The sequence below is a fragment of the Saccoglossus kowalevskii genome, chromosome 18 (genome assembly GCF_978046115.1).
Source record: "Saccoglossus kowalevskii chromosome 18, keSacKowa6.1, whole genome shotgun sequence".
Lineage (NCBI taxonomy): Eukaryota > Metazoa > Hemichordata > Enteropneusta > Harrimaniidae > Saccoglossus > Saccoglossus kowalevskii.
The window spans coordinates 28,770,843-28,791,431 of record NC_140658.1 but is presented as its reverse complement, the minus strand read 5'-3'; the positions used below and the strand labels follow the sequence as shown (position 1 = coordinate 28,791,431).

Here is a 20,589-nt window from a genome sequence, read left to right as displayed (position 1 = left end):
CAGAGAGGTGGCTTCAGGCTCCTTGATAAAAACAATTGTAATGGTAGTAAGCAATAAATAGGTGTTATACAACATGGATACACAGCATAATTTAAGTACATATTCAGCCATGGATTATTGTGAACAAGACATTGTCAATGTCATAGTCCCTGTTCAGTTTTAGGGACTGTGTCAATTATAAATAATGAGATGTACAGTTTTGTTCACTCAAAGTGACATATCCTGTGAATAAGATCATTCTGATTTCATAAAAAATCAATTAGCAGGGAAATGGTTAAGAACATCTTAAAATAAAATCAGCATGGCAACCAGTCAGCCATTTTTAATTAAATCACAAAAGAAGTGAATTTCTTGAAGTTCAAAAACAACTGAAGACAACATTTTGCCCAATTATGTCTTGTCTTTGTACCAAATTCAAGCAAAATGGTATGCCTGTGAAATGGTTAAGGAACTGTTGATTTTTAAAGTGTTTTTTTTTACAAAAATAGTTGCCAGTACGTCACAGGTTATCCAAATCATAAACAAATTGATGTGCATATGTAATCTTTTATGACTTGTTTTTGTTCCAGCTTTGAATAAAATCATTCATGGTATGCCTGTGAAATGGTTAATGAACTGTTGATTTTTAGAGTGTTTTTTTTTTACAAAAATGGTTGCCAGTACGTCGAAGGTTATCGAAATATTATTGTATTTGTTGACTTGTTTTTGTACCAGCTTTGAATAAAATCAGTTCAGGCATTTCCAAGAAATAATGATGGACGGACAAACGGAATCTGAAACATTAGTTTCAGTACAACAGTATATTGCTACTCCAATTTGAAACATTTATGACAATTATATGATTTCAAAAGATTTGTAAGAAACCAAACTCTATGCATACATTGTATGTGATTGAAATTTTAGGAATAAGACAATTTTGAACTGCTATTAATGTTGCAGCGCCCTCTATGGTGATTTTCCCAGCATCCTTTGCAATGAACTAATTTTTCCAGCAATGTGAAATGAATACTTGTAAGACACTATGTATACTTTTATATTCTATTTCATAATTTGATCTTTAAGAGAATATTACTTTCATTTTACTTGAGCGAGGCAATTTTTGAGATTTGATAGGAGTACCATGATAGTTGTAAGGTTTCAATTCAGGAATCATACATGTACTAAATCTATATATATTATGGGATATGTCTATATTGAACACCAACCACTCATTATTCAGAATATAGAGATGTACAGACTCAGTATTTCCGCAACCAATTACTTACGTAGTGGCTAATTTTGTGGCTAAAAGTGAATCTCCATAATTAGCCATTTGGCTTGCATAGATTACTAAAAATACAGTGTATTCATTTTTCGAGAAGGAATGTTTATAAAACATTTTTCCTGGAAGATCTTCACATCACATTTAAATATAAAGAAGGGGTCTCTATTGGCTAATACAGAGAAGGGGTCTCTATTGGCTAATACAGAGAAGGGGTCTCTATTGGCTAATACAGAGAAGGGGTCTCTATTGGCTAATACAGAGAAGGGGTCTCTATTGGCTAATACAGAGAAGGGGTCTCTATTGGCTAATACAGAGAAGGGGTCTCTATTGGCTAATACAGAGAAGGGGTCTCTATTGGCTAATACAGAGAAGAGGTCTCTATTGGCTAATACAGAGAAGGGGTGTCTATTGGCTAATACAGAGAAGGGGTGTCTATTGGCTAATACAGAGAAGGGGTGTCTATTGGCTAATACAGAGAAGGGATGTCTATTGGCTAATACAGAGAAGGGGTGTCTATTGGCTAATACAGAGAAGGGGTCTCTATTGGCTAATACAGAGAAGGGGGTCTCTATTGGCTAATACAGAGAAGGGGTGTCTATTGGCTAATACAGAGAAGGGGTCTCTATTGGCTAATACAGAGAAGGGGTCTCTATTGGCTAATACAGAGAAGGGGTCTCTATTGGCTAATGCAGAGAAGGGGTCTCTATTGGCCAATACAGAGAAGGGGTCTCTATTGGCTAATACAGAGAAGGGTGTCTATTGGCTAATACAGAGAAGGGGTCTCTATTGGCTAATACAGAGAAGGGGTGTCTATTGGCTAATACAGAGAAGGGGTGTCTATTGGCTAATACAGAGAAGGGGTCTCTATTGGCTAATACAGAGAAGGGGTCTCTATTGGCTAATACAGAGAAGGGGTCTCTATTGGCTAATACAGAGAAGGGGTCTCTATTGGCTAATACAGAGAAGGGGTCTCTATTGGCTAATACAGAGAAGGGGTCTCTATTGGCTAATGCAGAGAAGGGGTCTCTATTGGCGAATACAGAGAAGGGTTCTCTATTGGCTAATACAGAGAAGGGGTCTCTATTGGCTAATACAGAGAAGGGGTGTCTATTGGCTAATACAGAGAAGGGGTCTATATTGGCTAATACAGAGAAGGGGTCTCTATTGGCTAATACAGAGAAGGGGTCTCTATTGGCTAATACAGGGAAGGGGTCTCTATTGGCTAATACAGAGAAGGGGTCTCTATTGGCTAATACAGAGAAGGGGTCTCTATTGGCTAATACAGAGAAGGGGTCTCTATTGGCTAATACAGGGAAGGGGTCTCTATTGGCTAATACAGGGAAGGGGTCTCTATTGGCTAATACAGAGAAGGGGTCTCTATTGGCTAATGCAGAGAAGGGGTCTCTATTGGCCAATACAGAGAAGGGGTCTCTATTGGCTAATACAGAGAAGGGTGTCTATTGGCTAATACAGAGAAGGGGTCTCTATTGGCTAATACAGAGAAGGGGTGTCTATTGGCTAATACAGAGAAGGGGTGTCTATTGGCTAATACAGAGAAGGGGTCTCTATTGGCTAATACAGAGAAGGGGTCTCTATTGGCTAATACAGAGAAGGGGTCTCTATTGGCTAATACAGAGAAGGGGTCTCTATTGGCTAATACAGAGAAGGGGTCTCTATTGGCTAATACAGAGAAGGGGTGTCTATTGGCTAATACAGAGAAGGGGTGTCTATTGGCTAATACAGAGAAGGGGTGTCTATTGGCTAATACAGAGAAGGGGTGTCTATTGGCTAATACAGAGAAGGGGTGTCTATTGGCTAATACAGAGAAGGGGTCTCTATTGGCTAATACAGAGAAGGGGTCTCTATTGGCTAATACAGAGAAGGGGTCTCTATTGGCTAATACAGAGAAGGGGTCTCTATTGGCTAATACAGAGAAGGGGTCTCTATTGGCTAATGCAGAGAAGGGGTCTCTATTGGCCAATACAGAGAAGGGGTGTCTATTGGCTAATACAGAGAAGGGTGTCTATTGGCTAATACAGAGAAGGGGTCTCTATTGGCTAATACAGAGAAGGGGTGTCTATTGGCTAATACAGAGAAGGGGTGTCTATTGGCTAATACAGAGAAGGGATGTCTATTGGCTAATACAGAGAAGGGGTCTCTATTGGCTAATACAGAGAAGGGGTCTCTATTGGCTAATACAGAGAAGGGGTCTCTATTGGCTAATACAGAGAAGGGGTCTCTATTGGCTAATACAGAGAAGGGGTCTCTATTGGCTAATACAGAGAAGGGGTCTCTATTGGCTAATGCAGAGAAGGGGTCTCTATTGGCGAATACAGAGAAGGGTTCTCTATTGGCTAATACAGAGAAGGGGTCTCTATTGGCTAATACAGAGAAGGGGTGTCTATTGGCTAATACAGAGAAGGGGTCTATATTGGCTAATACAGAGAAGGGGTCTCTATTGGCTAATACAGAGAAGGGGTCTCTATTGGCTAATACAGGGAAGGGGTCTCTATTGGCTAATACAGAGAAGGGGTCTCTATTGGCTAATACAGAGAAGGGGTCTCTATTGGCTAATACAGAGAAGGGGTCTCTATTGGCTAATACAGGGAAGGGGTCTCTATTGGCTAATACAGAGAAGGGGTCTCTATTGGCTAATACAGAGAAGGGGTCTCTATTGGCTAATGCAGAGAAGGGGTCTCTATTGGCCAATACAGAGAAGGGGTCTCTATTGGCTAATACAGAGAAGGGTGTCTATTGGCTAATACAGAGAAGGGGTCTCTATTGGCTAATACAGAGAAGGGGTGTCTATTGGCTAATACAGAGAAGGGGTGTCTATTGGCTAATACAGAGAAGGGGTCTCTATTGGCTAATACAGAGAAGGGGTCTCTATTGGCTAATACAGAGAAGGGGTCTCTATTGGCTAATACAGAGAAGGGGTCTCTATTGGCTAATACAGAGAAGGGGTCTCTATTGGCTAATACAGAGAAGGGGTCTCTATTGGCTAATACAGAGAAGGGGTCTCTATTGGCTAATACAGAGAAGGGGTCTCTATTGGCTAATACAGAGAAGGGGTCTCTATTGGCTAATGCAGAGAAGGGGTCTCTATTGGCGAATACAGAGAAGGGTTCTCTATTGGCTAATACAGAGAAGGGGTCTCTATTGGCTAATACAGAGAAGGGGTGTCTATTGGCTAATACAGAGAAGGGGTCTCTATTGGCTAATACAGAGAAGGGGTCTCTATTGGCTAATACAGAGAAGGGGTCTCTATTGGCTAATACAGAGAAGGGGTCTCTATTGGCTAATACAGAGAAGGCGTCTCTATTGGCTAATACAGAGAAGGGTTCTCTATTGGCTAATACAGAGAAGGGGTCTCTATTGGCTAATACAGAGAAGGGGTCTCTATTGGCTAATACAGAGAAGGGGTCTCTATTGGCTAATACAGAGAAGGGGTGTCTATTGGCTAATGCAGAGAAGGGGTCTCTATTGGCTAATACAGAGAAGGGTTTCTATTGGCTAATACAGAGAAGGGGTCTCTATTGGCTAATACAGAGAAGGGGTCTCTATTGGCTAATACAGGGAAGGGGTCTCTATTGGCTAATACAGAGAAGGGGTCTATATTGGCTAATACAGAGAAGGGGTGGGGTCTCTATTGGCTAATACAGAGAAGGGGTGGGGTCTCTATTGGCTAATACAGAGAAGCCTATTTCCCCCTTTCAGTCAAAATTACATGGGAAAATACAATGTACATTTCAAATAGTACTGTGTCTTCACTCGAATAAAAGCTAAGTGTTAAATTGGAAATTGCATTTCCACTGACCACTGTGGAATTCTATCATGATGATAATCATACACTATGCATTATGGTTTGGCCAGAAGGTGTTTGTTTAAATGTTTATTTTATATAAATGATTGTGCCATGCTTTGACATATTCACACATTGGCATAATACATGTATATATAAAAACGTCAAATTTTCAGACAAATTTACATATTGGTAAAATTATGGTTAATTGTTATGGTCAAACCTACACAAAACCAACTCTGCTAGGTTTAGTGGTTAAGTCAGACACCCTGTAGTGGAACTGTACCTTTTAAGACAAGTTTTTATAGTCTCCTAAATTATCTGAGATTAATCCAATGTATAAAATAAGGCTGATGTGTAATTTAGCTCGCGTACTTTATGTTTCCTACTGTTTCAGCAAGTGATCGAAAAATCAATACAGTGGTCAACGTAGAAAATCATACACTCATTATTTTGTAGTTGTGTCTGTTACAGCATACAAAACATTGCTAACATTGTAAGCGTTCATTATCTGATTTAAATAAAATTCCATGTTCCAAAATGACAATATACTGTTATATACTGTAAATATACTGGTACAAGCACTTTTTTTTTTTTAAATTAATGCAAATTTTACTACTAGCGAGCGAACAAAAACAATTCGGTTGGTTTCCGGTCGGAAAGCAGCGAGTGGTCAGAAATTAAGCAATAAGCGATCGAAAAAAAACAACGATAAAAGCGAGAGGTTAGGCGGGATAAGTACTGTACAAATCAACATTTTTGAAAAAAAAGAGTAGAAAAACTAATATACAATATTAATTAGTGAGAGGTGAAAAAAGTTGATTTTAGTGCGCAAAAAGATCAAGCTTTGTAGTCAGGACATGGAGTAGACACAGACAAGTTTCATTATATGTATTTAAACAACTGATTCAGGTGCTAAGTGAAACTAAAGTAGATGTTATAGTAAATGAATGTTTGTGACTGTATTGCATGGAATACAGATTCTGTTTAATAGCTTTAAATACATATCATATTCATCGATCAATTTTTTTTTTTTAATATTTTCGTGTCAGGTGACGTTTCCAGCAAAAGAAGTCAAGTCTCTGCTGACTCTCCTAACTTTGCTGTTTTAGGTGCTCATAAGCCGATGAGTGCAAAGCAGTCTTCCTATACTAAACCTAATACTTTGTGTTTGTGAGGGCGGGGCAAACTGTATTTGAAATTATATTGCAGAATGAACAGTCGGCTCCCGGGACAAACCCAGAACCTCCCTGATGTAAGGCTAACACGATAACCACTGTACAATCAACCCAGATTGTATCAGTCAATGTAAACCTGACACACACAGACATACTCCAATCTTGAGCCAGGCGGGAAAAGAAATAAACATTAAAGGATAAAAGCTAAAAATGCCCTACTACATTGTGTGTATGTGGGACAAACTACCTGCCAACTCCCCCATCTTTCTATGACCTACCTTAACTATTTAGAGCAAACTGGAAATATTGCTGTTAAGAATTATAATGTAATATTGCGTAATATTTGAACCTTTCCTGTGTACAAACTCAATTGTCTGCCTCAAAATGATCAGATCATAACAATGTTTAAAAGAATTAGTGTTAATTAGTGACTTATTTTTCCCAGAACCCTTATAGGAATTAATTAGGCAACCATCCCAAGGATCTGCACCATATAATGACACAGGTTTAACAATTGAGTCAAAAATCTTACAAAACAATCCTGCTGCATAACACTGCATAATATATATGTATGGCAATATTCAACCGCCACCATATGATATCTTTTGACCCAGTGTTATCATTTGACCAAGGGTCAACAGATAACAATGACACACAGAGCACAAATCCAAAACTCCTAAACTATTCAGACATGCGATATTTTACACTAAAAGTGGGGCCCAGGAGTTAACATTTTGTTTACATTCCATGGCAAAATTGCCAGGTGATTCCATTCTCAAATGTGGATATTCTAGTTATACGTACAATTGTTCAAATTCAGTGCAAGAAATCAGAAAATATTAAAATTCTGCTAGTTTTAGAAATATGTTGAGTCATTAATTCAGCAAAGAAAATCAATTGCTGTTTGACAGTAATCCCCACATCGTATATATTCCACAACAATAACAAGTATGTATCCTGAAGGCACTGTGTTCTCCACTAATCTCATAGGCCTCCATCACTACTTTTCATGATCGTTTTCTTTCTCGTGCTGATGCAACTACGTGCTTGAAAAATATATATATTGCTCCTAATAATACCACATGTTAGCAACATAATTATTAGTAGGGGAATGCGAGTTGTGTAATAGGTTCTGCGTCACCATTGGTTAAAATACATTCAATTGACACACACATGGAACTCTCAGAAGTACTGTAAAATACTTTATTTTAGCCAGAATTAACTTTCGCTGAAAAGACTTTTTGGGTGTGTTGTATGGAATTTAAGGTATATTCGCTGGATTTCATTTTCACTTAATCATTCTTTCAGAGAAAATAGCGAAAATTAATTCCAAGCGAAAATAAAGTATTCCACAGTATATTAAGCTTCTTCACCGTCTATCACCATACAAGTTACATACTCTTGTCTTATAAAATACTATCTGTAATGAACAATATGTTCATAACTAAGTTTTCCTGAGGTATTTTGTCTGAAGTGTTAACCTGATTTTGCCTCGAGGTATTAATCATGATGTCAATGACTGTGCCATGGGGTACAAACCCACAAATACATGAATGAAGACGTTAATATCAAAGACAGAAGCACCATAGAACGAGGAAATAATTGTTTCAGAAGATGTTTCATAGATCAAAATCAACCTTTAATGTACGTATTCAAAAGAATGAACATGTATTTTCTTAAATAATCTTAACAAAATTACCAGAAAAAAACATGTCATTTTTTTCATTTTCCCTGGAACAAAAAGCAAAATTAACATTATTGAACTGTTGATTGTGAAATGAATAGAGCAGTGTCCGAAGTTTGAACACTATAAACAGACATTTTACCTCATCCAATATCAATAATCCTGTAGGTATCACATGACAATAAAACTCCCCATAGACAACAATGTAAAAACTTGAAATGCACAGTGGGATTTGACATCCTACATATATACAAAACTGAAAAAAAATACTTAAAGAAATGTTTAATTAATGTTTAATTTTTTAGTCTAAAAAATAAAAGCCATTTCAACCATGTTTATCGAATCTGAGCATCAGTGATGCATTGAAGCGCCATGACGGGCATGACGCAGACACAACTCACTGTTCTGCCCTGAATGACGTCATTTATTCATATTATGCAATCAGCATACGAAGCACTGTACGTGGGCAGACATGTCAGTCACACTAGACACAATTCATGAAATCTTAAATGTACAATTTGTTGACACACGACATTCAAGTCTCTGTAATTGACACTTTTGGTGTTAGCAAAGCAAGTCTTTGACTGCAAAAATTCAGAAAAGATAATAATCAACCATGATATAAGTTGAACTGTGTCTGCCATGCATTTATTATTATCAATACATTAACAAAGTTCATTGTTAGGGCTTGATGCAAAATTGTAAATGCTATTTGGTCATTTCAAAATTGTGTGGGAAGTTTAGAGAAAAAAAACAAAAAAAAACAGTTTTCATAAAAAACTCTAATGAAAGGCCCTCAATTCCCGAATAAAAATAAAACGCCCACATGTGAACTTTAGAAAATAGATTAACCGGAAATGTCTTTGTTTTGGCCTAATGCCCACATTTGTTTTTTTTCATTCTTCATCAAATTATTGAAAGAAAATGTCATTTAAATTTTTAATTATGTTTAACAAATCGCCTGACGAAAGCTTCAACGGATAGCCAGAATGAAAGGAAAAAATGGCAACAGCAGGGAGCAGTGTATTCAACTACATGAATCCTAGCCTGTGTGCCGAGTACATGAACTTGAATTAACATGTTTTACACAAGCTATGGCTAAATGGTAACCAAAAAAATGATACTCATTTATACATAATTACAGTAATGTACTTTTATCAATATTTGAAATGTATCCAAATGTATTATTGAAACTAATATATTTTCTGATGTTTTTAACATGATCATTTTTCAAACCAGTATATTGGTGTAACATGTTAAAAATTTCCTTGTAATTTCTTTGTTAATTTCAGACCAAATGAACATAGTTTCTGACTCTCAAATTTGAATAGTGAAAGTTAACATATAGATGGCCTTGCAGGTTGTATATGAAATAGGTTACCCCATCACCTGCTGAAACCCTCCATAGATAACCAAAATAAATCAGAAAAATTTGTACCAACAGGTGAGGTGTTAACATGTTTTTGGTCAATTGGATTTACATGTACATTAATAATCAATGCAATAATCAATGTGACAAACTTCACAATAAATTCTACCCTGTGGAAACCAATTTAATTTTCTCTTTCACAAAGAACTCATTTTATTGTACTGTATAATAAACAGGCACAGATGATCATGAATATAATAATAGGAAATACAAATTGGTGGAAATTCTTTATCAACAGGCTGTCTGTGTGATATACATATAAAGGCTGATTAAAAATAAAGGTTATAGCATTTGAATGTCACTTAAAGTGAGATATACTCCTCTTCTCAAATTTAAAATATATGATAAATTTATCTCATTTAAGCTTTCTACCAGAGACTATGAATGTATTAATGTGTGAATGTATTTTAACTCTATTAAATGCCGTCGTTTTCCCCGCTATAATAGTCATTGTTATTTTCATATCATATTCTATAATTTTTGTTGTTAATTTCGAGCCAGAACATAGTGTTTCTATAATGTTGGCTATATACACATGTTGATCAAAAATTTTTTTTTTTTTTTTTTTTTAAATATGCTGGCTTATTTTGTGAAAATTTACAAAGATTAACTTTGGCATTGAAAGAGTGATAGTTTATAGATAGCAATAGGGCGAGTGATGGGCAGCTGTCCTTCAATGATCGACTTATCGTGAGTAGAGATTTATGCGAATGTAAACCACAAGACTGCTCTGATTAAAATACGACATGTAGATCAAGGATTTGGTTACTTTTACTTCTAGTCGTCAAAGTATATTGCCTCAAACTACATTTAAAGAAATGACAATGCAACTAACTATCTGACAGAATATGACAACCAATTTGTAGCACACCTCAATGGAAAACAGTCTCTAACACAAGTTCTGATTAGTTGCCGAGACTATAACACTTACATGAAAAATAACCAAGCAGCCTTTCGGCTGAGATAGCTCCCCTGTTAGCAATGCACATTTCAATTAAGAACTGAAGATATCATTATAAAATGAACAATATGAAGAGTATCAAAGCAATCAGACTTGTGGTTTTTAACAAGAAGTCGAAAATATCACTTTTTACCAAAAATGACAAAAATATTCACCAAAATTGAAAAATTATCATCACAAATTGAACAAATCTGAGAGGTCCACATGTAGTACCTATATATGTAATAACAACAAAGTCGACAGCGGAGCTGAAAATGTAATTGCTGTTTGTTAAAAGCTATTACCCGGTAGTTTGGTATAAGACATACACAGACTTTCTATAATTTATATGTGGGCAAACAATACTATAACTTTAAGTTAAAAGGCGGTAGTCATCATTTGTCAAAACAAAATTGCAGCTTGTCTGCCATTTTGAGTTCAATTTATAAATCAAAGTGGCACGCCCAAGATCTGGTTCCAGACATGTCAAAATAACTGATTTTAGTGTTTTTCAGAACAGTGTCTGTTGGCACATGCATATACAACAAGCCAAGCATGGCACAGTCCCCGTTAGTTGTCAAATTTAAAATACATAGTTTTGTTTATAGTAATATAGCTGGAATATAACCATGTCAGGAATATGATTTTTTAACATTAAAATGATTGACATTTGTATCTGATCGTCAAAAAAGTACTTGTCCATATTGAGATATTGCTCTGGAACAGCATTCAAAATCAGCCATTTTGAATACATGTATATATATAACATGATGTATAACGAATATATAAAATTTGAATATAATCAGTCAAAGCATTTAACAGATATGGCTCTAGAAGCCCAATCATTAAAACAAAATGGCCGCCAGTCAGCCATTTTGAAACCAATCTGAAAAATACAATGACGTGCATCAGGAACCTGTAATGTCTAATGTATGTACCAAGTTTGAACGAAATCCATCCATAAATGCCAGAAATGCTTAATATTTGATGATTTTTTAGCACAAAAATGACCACAATTCAGCCATTTTGAATAGGATCGTCAAACCAATATATCTGTTTATCTATGACATGATGTATAATGAATATTTAAAATTTGAATATAATCAGTCAAAAAAAGTCGGAAATATGGGTCTAGAAGCCCATTAATTAAAACATATTAGCCGCCAGACAGCCATTTTGAATCCGATCTGTAAAATAAATGACGAGCATCAGGAACCCGTAATGTCTAATGTATGTACCAAGTTTGAACGAAACCCACCCATAAATGCTTGATATTTGATGATTTTTTAGCACAAAAATGACCACCATTTGGCCATTTTGAATAGGATCGTCAAACCAACATATCTGTCTATCTATGACATGATGTATAATGAATATTTAAAATTTGAACAATCAGTCGGCTATTTTTAATCTTATCTGAAAAACAAAATTATTTGCATCAAGGTCCCATAATGTCTAATGTATATACCAAGTTTGAACAAAATCCATCTGTAAACAGCCGAGAAATGCTTGATTTTGATGATTTTTAGCACAAAAATTGTCGCCATTTGGCCATCTTGAATCAAATTGTGAAACAAAATGATGTGCATCAAGGTCCTATAATGTCTAATATATATATTAAGTTTGAACAAAATCCATCTGTTAACAGCCGAGAAATGCTTGATTTTGTTGAGTTTTAGCGCAATATTGGCCGCCATTGGGCCATCTTGAATCAGATCAACAAACAAATGTGCATATGTATAATATCATGTATGATGTATGTGTGAAGTTTGACTGCGTCCGAACAGGGACTAAAAATGTATTTATCACATGTATCATGCACTTTCGGTGTAATAACACCCGTGTGATATTTTTAGTATTACACACTTTGAAAGTGACATCACACTTTAAGTCTGTGATGTGATTGGCCAATACAGCTAATTTCACCTTTGACCTAATCAGTAAAGTTAGTACTGAATTATGCAACACTTATGATGAGACAGATTTTAATGACAAATTATGTAGAAATTATTACATATTATACTTATTAGATTTTTAGATTCTATATAATCTCTGATTTTATCGCTGTTGAATAAACAAAGAATTGAAGATATTAATCACAGTCTCAATTCTCCCAACCCGAAAATAGTTCGGGCATGATAATGTTTCGTCTGCTGTCAATCGTACAAATTTGCATCTCAAAGTAAACAAACCTTCAGCTGATCGAACGTTCGAAATCATGATACATATGGGCGACTTAGTCAATACTTTTGATATTGACGTGACAGAATTTATGAATGACGAGCAAGAAAGACCAAGTGAAGGTACGTTTACGTTTTTTCTTTCGTCAGAACTGATAAACTGAGATCATGATCACTCGGCGTATTGTATGATCGCATAATGCATTGGGTAAAAATACATCACAATACTGCGAGTACTAAATAAAATGATTCCACAACATGAATTTATTTTTATATTTATAATAACAAATGTAACATTTCTTTTCGTCACAGAAAATGCGTCCTTGGGTGAAGCGACAGCACAGACCACTGACAGCGACGGCGCCGAGGCCGGGCCTTCACGACCATGTAGATTTGTGCCAGTCACCGATGACGATGTCTGACGAACAATCGAAACTCAACAAAACAAAAACACAGCCAAGAAAACTCTATATGATATGAGATTACTGGGCAAATTTTTGAAGACACCAGAAATAAACGAAGCTAGAGAAATCCACGAAATCCCTCCAAATGAACTGGAAACAATTCTATGCAATTTTTTTATCAGTGTCCGTAAACCGAGCGGTGATGACTACGAGCCTACTTCCTTACGATCTATGCTTTCTAGCTTTGAACGTCACCTGAAACGACACAAATTTTCCCCAAACAAACGCCTCACAAATCATAGTGCCATAAAGCATCTCATCCACAAATTAAGTGACCAAAATATACCACCGACACCGCGACAAATAATGCAGATCTCCGGTCATCGTAACATCCAGTCCGTGAATGCATACAGCACTATATCAGAAAACCAACACAGAGAAATTTCTGGCATTTTAAATAATCAAGTAGCCACCCCTAACTATAGCACATCAAACCCGTGCCAAACATCAATACCTTAAGTTATGCAACCTCGGCCACAGCGTAACATCGCGTCCCAGTTGACCTTGAGTTCACAATCTACACCGATATTTGGAGGCCCCATTTCCGGCGGAGTATTTAATGTACACGTACATTACAACATTGCCAACATTGATAGCTCAACAATTCCACCGAAAAGACGTCGGATGTATGTGTTTGATTCCTTTCATCAGATGAGAACTAAATAATAACTTTCAATCGACGCAGCGTTGACTTCCATGTTTGATCTCGTGGACCATGTCAATGACGTCATGGAGTGACGGGGAAACCCCCGATAAATACTTGTAGTTCCTACAGCTTTTTGATGTATTTAGTAGTTTTTATTGCTTTCGTTTTTCGCTTTAAGTGTCTAAGTTAAAAATAATGTAATTTGTTTATTCGTATTCTAACTAGGTTGGTGTTTGGACTTTTATTAAAGTTCTTTTTGATCCCTTTTGTCTCTTCAATGACTCTTCACTTTTACTTGTTCGACTGAATCAATGCGCCCAGTGTTTGCGTTGTCGATTTCGGCTGCCGACGACAGTGGAAACATTTGGCTTTGAATTAAAAAAAAAAAAAAATACATGTGATAAATAGGATCTCAAATTCGTGACCGTGTAATATCGGATTTATTAAACTCGTGTAGTAATTTCCATATGTTCCTCGCCAAAGGCTCGGAACATATGAAAATTACTACACTCGTTTAATAAATACAATATTACACGGTCACTCATTGGAGATCCTCTATATATCAGATAAGGTTTTAAGCATGTGTGCGGTTTTAAGAGAATTGGTCCAGGGGTGTCTGAGATAAAGCTCCAGATGCACAACTATAAGTCCCTGTTTAATAAAACTAAAAATTAAGCCCTATACAGTAATCTAATCTAGTTTGTACTTTTGTTCAGATTCTAACCATCATATGCAGAGAACAGGGTACTAGTAATTTTCAACAGTGCCCTCTCAGTTGTTAAGCAACCTCTATTAAACCAAACAAAAATGACATCTTGAGAAATTTAACTTGCCAGCCCCATATATACTTTTACATTAACTTGACTTGACCAGATGGCGAATTTAAGCAGCAAAACACTATTTCATACCATACTCATCAAATAGTATCACAGGTGTAGTACATGTACTTTTAACTCCAGTACAAGTCCATATGTAACTTAATTCCATATCTGGCTATCCAGCTAGTTTTGCTTTTCCAGAAAAATTTATATTAATATTTACAGTGAGTGTCATTGTCATCAATAATGTCAATTTATTTTATGTAGTATTTACGAATATGAGACGTATTTTGGCAGATTACTATGCAAAATTTAGATATGTAACTGTGATTTTGAAAGAGTTAAGCTAGATTACGACCAGCCTTGGCAACCTAAATGTTAAGTTATGCTCAGACTGTAGTTTCCAAAAGCCTCTGTGCTTAAGGGGAACAAAGTTTTTACACAAGGGTGCACTTGTATCACAGTGTTCAAACTGACAGCCATCATAAGAGCTGAAATAAGTCGACAGCGGAGCTAAAAAAACATTAACAAAATTATTTTGTGCATGTGAGAGCAAGGGCTACAACTGTAGGTTTGTAGGGAAATTAATCATAGTTAATAATATTAACTTGCTTGATATCACAAAACTGGGTATATTATTTTGTAAAATCTGTTTTCCATATCTCAGGGACAAGTACATGTGTGTAATAGCACAGCCAACGACATGAGACAGGGTAATTGATTCATTCTACAAAAACGTGCAGAAAGCTGAAATAAATTAAATGTACTAACGTTACATGACAGAATGATAAGAGAACTCTTGCCCACAGCAGACATGGGCAGAAGAACACCAGACATGATATAACAAATATTAAAATCGCATTATAGAAATAGATATAGAGTTTTGAAATATAGCATATTATACATGTAGGACATTAAAGATATTTTAAGGAGGTTAAAATGTATTAACACTGATATTGTTTTTAAATCTACATTTTAGTCATCATGGCGTGCAATATATTTGCCAGTATGACCGATGATGTTTATGGGTGTTGTTCTTTTATAAATTGGTATTTCCTTTTTTAATATTTTTATGGACTTTAAAATAATAATTATCATAATAATAACAACTAAACAGGATGTGCCTGATTTATATGTGCATCTAACAATTATTGGGAAATGATTTGCCGGAAAAGTTTGTTTTTGTAGAAAACTTATTAGTTTGTTTAGTAAAACCCTGAAATGTACATACATGTCTACTTTATTTATGATAATGTTTGCACATATGCACACAAATAACCATGATAATGATGGCCAAATAAGTTGATCTCGTTACTAAAAATTTCAACTGCTAGCTGTAAAGCCCCCAAAAAAATATTCTCTTTTTGAGACAGTGGCACACTACATAGATTCTAGGCATCAGTGAAGTGAGGCAGTCAGTGGAATACTGCATAGATTCTAGGCATTGGTGAAGTGAGGCACAGTTAGTGGAATACTGCATAGATTCTAGGCAAATTGGGAAGTGAAGTGAGGCACAGCCAGTGGAACACTACATCGATTCTAGGCATTAGTGAAGTGAGGCAGTGAGTAGAACACTACATAGATTCTAGGCATTAGTAAAGTGAGGCAGTGAGTAGAACACTACATAAATTCTAGGCATTAGTGAAGTGAGGCAGTAAGTAGAACACTACATAGATTCTAGGCATTAGTGAAGTGAGGCAGTGAGTAGAACACTACATAGATTCTAGGCATTAGTGAAGTGAGGCAGTGAGTAGAACACTACATAGATTCTAGGCATTAGTGAAGTGAGGCAGTGAGTAGAACACTACATATATTCTAGGCATTAGTGAAGTGAGGCAGTGAGTATAACACTACATAGATTCTAGGCATTAGTGAAGTGAGGCAGTGAGTAGAACACTACATAGATTCTAGGCATTAGTGAAGTAAGGCACAGTGAGTAGAACACTACATAGATTCTAGGCATTAGTGAAGTGAGGCAGTGAGTAGAACACTACATAGATTCTAGGCATTGAAGTAAGGCACAGTGAATAGAACACTACATAGATTCTAGGCATTAGTGAAGTGAGGCAGTGAGTAGAACACTACATAGATTCTAGGCATTAGTGAAGTGAGGCAGTGAGTAGAACACTACATAGATTCTAGGCATTAGTGAAGTGAGGCAGTGAGTAGAACACTACATAGATTCTAGGCATTAGTGAAGTGAGGCAGTAAGTAGAACACTACATAGATTCTAGGCATTAGTGAAGTAAGGCACAGTGAGTAGAACACTACATGGATTCTAGGCATTAGTGAAGTGAGGCAGTGAGTAGAACACTACATAGATTCTAGGCATTGAAGTAAGGCACAGTGAATAGAACACTACATAGATTCTAGGCATTAGTGAAGTGAGGCAGTGAGTAGAACACTACATAGATTCTAGGCATTAGTGAAGTGAGGCAGTGAGTAGAACACTACATAGATTCTAGGCATTAGTGAAGTGAGGCAGTGAGTAGAACACTACATAGATTCTAGGCAATTAGTAAAGTGAGGCAGTGAGTAGAACACTACATAGATTCTAGGCATTAGTGAAGTAAGGCACAGTGAGTAGAACACTACATAGATTCTAGGCATTGAAGTAGGGCACAGTGAGTAGAACACTGCATAGATTCTAGGCATTAGTGAAGTGAGGCAGTGAGTAGAACACTACATAGATTCTAGGCATTGAAGTAGGGCACAGTGAGTAGAACACTGCATAGATTCTAGGCATTAGTGAAGTGAGGCAGTAAGTAAAACACTACATAGATTCTAGGCATTAGTGAAGTGAGGCAGTAAGTAGAACACTACATAGATTCTAGGCATTGAAGTAAGGCACAGTGAATAGAACACTACATAGATTCTAGGCATTAGTGAAGTGAGGCAGTGAGTAGAACACTACATAGATTCTAGGCATTAGTGAAGTGAGGCAGTGAGTAGAACACTACATAGATTCTAGGCATTAGTGAAGTGAGGCAGTGAGTAGAACACTACATAGATTCTAGGCATTAGTGAAGTGAGGCAGTGAGTAGAACACTACATAGATTCTAGGCAATTAGTAAAGGGAGGCAGTGAGTAGAACACTACATAGATTCTAGGCATTAGTGAAGTAAGGCACAGTGAGTAGAACACTACATAGATTCTAGGCATTAGTGAAGTGAGGCAGTAAGTAGAACACTACATAGATTCTAGGCATTGAAGTAAGGCACAGTGAGTAGAACACTACATAGATTCTAGGCAATTAGTAAAGTCAGGCAAAGTGAGTAGAATACAATATTGTGTCATGATTGTGATTTTATTCATATTAGTCTATTATGAAGCTTACAGTGAATACCGTTAGGTAAAATATAAAAAGTACAGTGACATACATGTACATTTATATACATGCAATGTCTAGACTAGTTAGTGTCAATTCCAGTACTTGTCCTAGAATATACCTTTTACGACAATTATGTTATCATGATTTGAATTTTCAAGTTGTTTGTATTTAATACGTACATCCATACGTTATGGACAGCATACAGTGCTATGGTTGTCAATGTGGTAACACATTGAAGGACACACAAATTGTACTCCATACATTATGGACAGCATACAGTGCTATGGTTGTCAATGTGGTAACACATTGGAGGACACACAAATTGTACTCCATACGTTATGGATAGCATACAGTGCTATGGTTGTCAATGTGGTAACACATTGGAGGACACAAATTGTACTCCATACATTATGGACAGCATACAGTGCTATGGTTGTCAATGTGGTAACACATTGAAGGACACACAAATTGTACTCCATACATTATGGACAGCATACAGTGCTATGGTTGTCAATGTGGTAACACATTGGAGGACACACAAATTGTACTCCATACGTTATGGATAGCATACAGTGCTATGGTTGTCAATGTGGTAACACATTGGAGGACACAAATTGTACTCCATACATTATGGACAGCATACAGTGCTATGGTTGTCAATGTGGTAACACATTGGAGGACACAAATTGTACTCCATACATTATGGATAGCATACAGTGCTATGGTTGTCAATGTGGTAACACATTGGAGGACACAAATTGTACTCCATACATTATGGACAGCATACAGTGCTATGGTTGTCAATGTGGTAACACATTGGAGGACACACAAATTGTACTCCATACGTTATGGACAGCATACAGTGCTATGGTTGTCAATGTGGTAACACATTGGAGGACACACAAATTGTACTCCATACGTTATGGACAGCATACAGTGCTATGGTTGTCAATATGGTAACACATTGAAGGACACACAAATTGTACTCCATACGTTATGGACAGCATACAGTGCTATGGTTGTCAATGTGGTAACACATTGGAGGACACACAAATTGTACTCCATACATTATGGACAGCATACAGTGCTATATAGTTGTCAATGTGGTAACACATTGGAGGACACACAAATTGTACTCCATACATTATGGGTAGCATACAGTGCTATGGTTGTCAATGTGGTAACACATTGGAGGACAGACAAATTGTACTACATATGTTATGGACAGCATACAGTGCTATGGTTGTCAATGTGGTAACACATTGGAGTCAACACAAATTATACTCCATACGTTATGGACAGCATACAGTGCTATGGTTGTCAATGTGGTAACACATTGGAGGACACACAAATTGTACTACATATGTTATGGACAGCATACAGTGCTATGGTTGTCAATGTGGTAACACATTGGAGGACACACAAATTGTACTCCATACGTTATGGACAGCATACAGTGCTATGGTTGTCAATGTGGTAACACATTGGAGGACACACAAATTGTACTACATATGTTATGGACAGCATACAGTGCTATGGTTGTCAATGTGGTAACACATTGGAGTCAACACAAATTATACTCCATACGTTATGGACAGCATACAGTGCTATGGTTGTCAATGTGGTAACACATTGGAGGACACACAAATTGTACTACATATGTTATGGACAGCATACAGTGCTATGGTTGTCAATGTGGTAACACATTGGAGTCAACACAAATTATACTCCATACGTTATGGACAGCATACAGTGCTATGGTTGTCAATGTGGTAACACATTGGAGGACACACAAATTGTACTCCATACATTATGGATAGCATACAGTGCTATGGTTGTCAATGTGGTAACACATTGGAGGACACACAAATTGTACTCCATACGTTATGGACAGCATACAGTGCTATGGTTGTCAATGTGGTAACACATTGGAGGACACACAAATTGTACACCATACATTATGGGCAGCATACAGTACTATGGTTGTCAATGTGGTAACACATTGGAGGACACACAAATTGTACTCCATACGTTATGGATAGCATACAGTGCTATGGTTGTCAATGTGGTAACACATTGGAGGACACACAAATTGTACTCTATACATTATGGACAGCATACAGTGCTATGGTTGTCAATGTGGTAACACATTGGAGGACACACAAATTGTACTCCATACGTTATGGACAGCATACAGTGCTATGGTTGTCAATGTGGTAACACATTGGAGGACACACAAATTGTACTCCATACGTTATGGATAGCATACAGTGCTATGGTTGTCAATGTGGTAACACATTGGAGGACACAAATTGTACTCCATACATTATGGACAGCATACAGTGCTATGGTTGTCAATGTGGTAACACATTGGAGGACACACAAATTGTACTCCATACGTTATGGACAGCATACAGTGCTATGGTTGTCAATGTGGTAACACATTGGAGGACACACAAATTGTACTCCATACGTTATGGACAGCATACAGTGCTATGGTTGTCAATGTGGTAACACATTGGAGGACACACAAATTGTACTCCATACATTATGGACAGCATACAGTGCTATGGTTGTCAATGTGGTAACACATTGAAGGACACACAAATTGTACTCCATACATTATGGACAGCATACAGTGCTATGGTTGTCAATGTGGTAACACATTGGAGGACACACAAATTGTACTCCATACATTATGGACAGCATACAGTGCTATGGTTGTCAATGTGGTAACACATTGGAGGACACACAAATTGTACTCCATACGTTATGGACAGCATACAGTGCTATGGTTGTCAATGTGGTAACACATTGGAGGACACACAAATTGTACTCCATACGTTATGGACA

The 20,589-nt window shown here is 36.8% G+C and overlaps 1 protein-coding gene and 1 long non-coding RNA gene across 2 annotated transcripts in view; one reads left to right on the top strand and one right to left on the bottom strand.

The window, feature by feature from the left end:
* LOC102806896 (E3 ubiquitin-protein ligase MIB1) overlaps window positions 1–20,589 on the bottom strand; it is a 148,136-nt gene that overhangs the window by 58,832 nt on the left and 68,715 nt on the right. The gene's annotated exons all lie outside the window — the stretch shown is intronic.
* Window positions 12,184–13,854, top strand: LOC146732013 (uncharacterized). The gene is made up of 2 exons (XR_014927073.1): window positions 12,184–12,600; window positions 12,790–13,854. It is a non-coding gene; the product is annotated as an uncharacterized LOC146732013 (long non-coding RNA).